General features: G+C 48.4%; 1 pseudogene; it reads left to right on the plus strand.

Moving 5' to 3' along the window:
* The first annotated feature begins 299 nt into the window (after positions 1-299).
* Positions 300-3,777, plus strand: LOC123091459 (disease resistance protein Pik-2-like; annotated as a pseudogene).
* Positions 3,778-4,949: the final 1,172 nt, after the last annotated feature.

A 4,949-nucleotide genomic window follows, 5' to 3' on the forward strand; every position in this document is an offset into this window, starting at 1 on the left:
ATAAGGAGGGAGGCCGTCATGGTCAAGGAGGAGAAAACATCAGAGGGGGAGAAGTCAGATGAGGTTGAGAACAAAGCCAATGATGATGGTGGTGTCAGCAAACTCAAGAAGTATGACTCCTGGCCTCCCGCTCGGTACTATGTTGACGATGTGAACCCCTACTCTTTAGTGTACCCCTACTCTCCGGTGGAGGTGTATCGCTACCCTCCCACGCAGTTGTCGGTGACAGATGAATTCAGTGGTGAGAACCCGAACGCTTGCACTATCGTGTGATGCCATCGCACGCTTCCCTTGCTTGCTTTGTTGTTCCTTTAATATGAAGTTTGTTATACACATGTCATAACCCGAAAATACTAGTATGTAGGTTGTGTGATGCCCCGCATAACTGTGTCGCGTTCCGGCAGGTGGCCAACAGTTTGTCACTCTAGGATCAAGATCGATCTTGTAAAACAAATTATTTATCAAAGTTGAGACCTTAGTACACAACACATTCATCACATACATTACAACAATATATGAAACAAGTATTGCTACTGTCATTTTGGTTTAATTACCATCCATGAGATTCCCTTTCAAGCGAAAGTACAAAGACAATACATAATTTGGTTGATGATGTCTGCTACACACTTCTCTACTCTTGTACACACATGCTAGAGCTTGAAGCGCAAAAGTTTGTATGTTAACAACAATAGTATCACTCAAGTGAATGCCTAAGGTTTATCAATTTATGGGTGGCGCGTAGGATGAAAGTACTCTCTCCAGCAACCCACGTGTGGTCTAGGATAGCGGTGGTCATACAGTGCCGTTTCACGCGCATACAGTGCAAAGCAGCGGTCAAGTCTCCTCTGTAGGACGCTAGCAGCAGTACTGCAGTAACACACCACTCCATTATTGCCTCACCAGCGCCTCGCTCTCCTCACCACCTTTACTCTGCTCCTCCAACGAACACCACGGACCAAACCATGGCGGCCGTGTAGCAGCCTCATCTTCTTCCGCAGGGGGGGAAGGAGGAGATGGTGGGCGTGGGCGTCGGGACGGGGGCGCTGGGCTCCGTCATCGGCAAGCTCGCCACCCTGCTGGGCGACGAGTACAAGATGCTCAAGCGGGTCCGCAAGGACATCGCCTTCCTCGAGCGCGAGCTCCGCCGGATGCAGATCCTGGTCAACGTGCTCGCGGACATGGAGGGGCTCGACGAGGTGGCCAAGGATTGGAAGGCCAGCATGCGCGAAATCAGCTACGACATGGAGGAGTGCATCAACCGCTTCATGCTCCGTCTCGGGAACGGCGACGCCAAGCCTGGGTTCAGGAAGAAGACCGTGCGCCGGCTCAAGACGCTCTTTGAGCGCCATGGAATCGGCACCCAGATCAAGGAGCTCAAGGCCCGTGTCGCCGAGGAGGACGAACGGCGGCAGAGGCTGAACCTCGACAACTACGCCCCAGCGACGAACGTGGCGATAGATCCCCGACTAGCTGCGTTTCACAGGGTGGCCATTGACGGCCCTAGGGATCAAATTACCTCTTGGTTGACAGAGGAAAGTGTGGACCTGAAGCTGGTGGCCATTGCTGGAGGTGGAGGGCTCGGAAAGACTACTCTTGCCATAGAGACCTATCGCACGATTGGAGAGCAATTCCAGTGCCGAGCTTCGGTGTCGGTGTCGGGCACCCTTGATCCCGACAAGTTCTTGGAAGATATCCTGTCTCAAATCGACGAAGCTGCATCCAGTAAATACCAGTTGGAGAGGTGGAAGAAAGACGAGCTAATCCGTGAGATCCAAAGAATCTTGACAGGAAAGAGGTATATTTTCTTCATACAGACATGTTACTAGCATTTGATGATCTGTGTGTTAATGAGCTTAATAACATTGTATATATATATATATATGTACTTCTTTGTCATTGATGATGTATGGAAAGAACAACACTGGGAATTTGTCAAAGCAGTTTTTCGTGACAATTATAATGGTAGCAGAATAATTGTTACGACCCACATTACCAAGGTAGCCAAGTCATGTTGTTCCAACTCTGGTGATCAGCTCTATCAAATGCCACATCTGAATTTTGTTGATTCTAGAAGATTGTTCTATAAGAGAATTTTAAACTCCCAACACTCCTGCCCTCCTCAACTAGAAGATGTTTTAGCTACGATCTTAAGAAAATGTGGTGGGGTGACATTGGCTATACTTACCGTTGCGAGTTTGCTATCCCATAAACCGCAAAACCCAACTGAATGGGAGAGACTCCAAGATTCCATTGGTACTGGTCTTTCATATGAGAGTGATGACGATGGAAAATGTATGAAACACATATTGTTACTTAGTTATTGGGATCTTCCAAACCACCTGAAGACTTGTTTGTTGTACTTATGTATATATCCAGAGGACGCGAAAAATCTCGTGTGAAGAGCTGAAATGGAAATGGATAGCCGAAGGGTTTATTGCTACGAAACAGGGAAATTCATATCAAGAAGCAGAGAGTTGTTTTAATGAACTTGTCAATAGAAGCATGATCCAGATAGTGGATGTTGACAGTTTTGAAGAAACATATTGTCAGGTCCATGATATGGTCCTTGACCTCATAATTTCTCAGTCAGCTGAAGAGACTTTCGCCACTGTTTTAGACGGTGTCTGCAATTCCTTGCCAACCAAGATCCGTTGACTCTCCCTGCAATCTAGTGGGCTTGAAGCGAAAGGGGCAATCCAGGCCATCACAAGAAGCAAGTTACATGTTCGCTCACTGAATGTGTTTGGACAAACAAAGGAGATACCCGCACTTGTGGACTGCCTGTCCTTGCGTGTGTTTGATATATCCAGGGGTTATTTGTCATGGGAAAACAAGCATATAAGAAATATAGGAAGTTTCCATCAGCTAAGGTATTTGAGAATGGATGGAGTATGGATCACGGAGCTTCCTGCAGATATTGGAAAGCTACAGAACTTAGAGACAATGGATTTGCGTGGGAATTATTGTTTTAATTTTAAACTGCCATCAACAATAGCCCATCTACAGAAACTGGTGCGCCTATTCATTGGAAACCGTCACTTTGTGTTTTCTGCTGATATGTTTGGGAGCATGCGAGCACTGGAGGAAGTGTCAGATATTTGTAAAGTTGACAACCCTGAGAAATTTTTGGAAGAGCTTGGGCATCTAACAAAATTGAGAAAACTCTCGATGAGTCAATTATTTTGGTCTGAGGATTTTGAATGCTATAGAGAAAGACTAGGATCGTCTCTAAATAAGTTAGGTAAATATAGCCTTGAGTATCTTCATACAAACGGACATATGGGAAACATTATATTGAGGGATTCATGCTGCACCTCCAACATCTTAAACTAGTGGGTGACATGGAAAGCGTTCCCAAGGGAATGGCCTCGCTAACCAACATACTGAAATTGGAGATAGCAGTCAGAACATTTGATGAGGAAGGTCTCCACATTCTCATGGGTATGCCTTCTCTGGCCTATCTTCTGCTAGGGGTAATATTCTCATGCCCCCTGACTGTTAGCAGTAACGGATTCAAGCTCCTAGAGGTGTTCCACTACGACATAGTCACCGGAGAAGTGAGGATAGAATTTGCAGCCGGTGCTATGCCAGCACTCCGACGCCTCCATCTTTTTTGGCACGCACAACATGTTACGTTGAGGTCTAGTGATGGTGCTGGCATGGGCATCCAGCATCTTTGAAAAAGCAGTCACCTTGTATCCCAACCGTGAGACTCTTCACTTCCATCTCCATAGAAAAGATGAATATCTTATATTCAAGGACGAGGAGGAAAGGTAGAGGGTAAGGCGATCTGCGATGTTGGAGGAGAATGCGCAAGAGGTATACATCTTGCATTGGCGCTCTGCTTTCTTCATTCCATTGCACTACATCGTGTGATTTACGGATATTCTCCTTTTTCATCAACAGCAGCGAGAAGACCATGTGATCTGAGCTACCATTTACCACGGCTCACACTACAAAAAAAAGACACATCCGTGACATTTTGGGCTGAACGAAACTTTTTTCTGTCATACATATGACACTTCTATGAAGATAATTGTGACAAAACCCGGTATCATCATAGATGTGGTGGGCTCCTACTTCTATGACAAAAAATCATGACAGAAAATGGGCTTTTCGTCCTGGGCGGGCCGGAGACGCAGCTGCATGACATTCTTTGGGCCGTCCATGACGGAAAAAACCGTGATAGAAGCGAGGGCGAGGAAAATTTCGGGGAGTTTCCGGTTACGGTGGGAGGTCGGGGACCGAGCGATGTGCGTTTCTCTCGTACACGTACGCGTGTGTGTGCGGGGCGTTGGCTCTAACTGAATCCGAGCGAGGCGTTGGGCTCTAACTGAACCCGAGCGATTGCACTGCAGGCTACGCGTTACTGAACCCGAGCGATCGATCGATGGCTATTAACTGAACCCGATCGAGCGATTTCTTTGCTACTGCTGCTAACTGAAGCCGATGGATGCTGCCTCTCTGGATGAACAGTGAGCGTTGCAGGGGGGGGGGGGTTGGATGAACAGTGAGCGGTGGCGTTGCCTCTGGATGAATAGGACCCCGTGGCGTGGAGGGCTGGATGAACAGCAGACGGTGGAGGGTGCCCGTGGAGGGGTGGTTGAACAGTAGCCGGTGGAGTAGCGCGCGGTGGAGGCTGGATGAACAGGAGCCCGTGGAGGCTGGAGGAGGTCGACGGTAGCCCGTGGAGGCTGGAGGAGGTTGACGGTGGAGACGAACAGTATCTCGTGGAGTCCCGTTTTGCGGTACGCCACACCCCTCCCGATGAACAAGACCCCCGTTTCGACCGTAGCGCTCCAACACAAGTCCGTTTCGTCCGTTTTGGGGTACGCCACACCCCTCCCGATCAACAGGACCCCCGTTTCGACCGTAGGAGGTCCGTTTCCTCCGTTTTGCGTTACGCCAGACCCCTCCCGACGAACAGGATCCCGTTTTGAACGTGGCCG

Source organism: Triticum aestivum, chromosome 1B, assembly GCF_018294505.1.
Source record: "Triticum aestivum cultivar Chinese Spring chromosome 1B, IWGSC CS RefSeq v2.1, whole genome shotgun sequence".
NCBI classification, from domain to species: Eukaryota; Viridiplantae; Streptophyta; class Magnoliopsida; order Poales; family Poaceae; genus Triticum; species Triticum aestivum.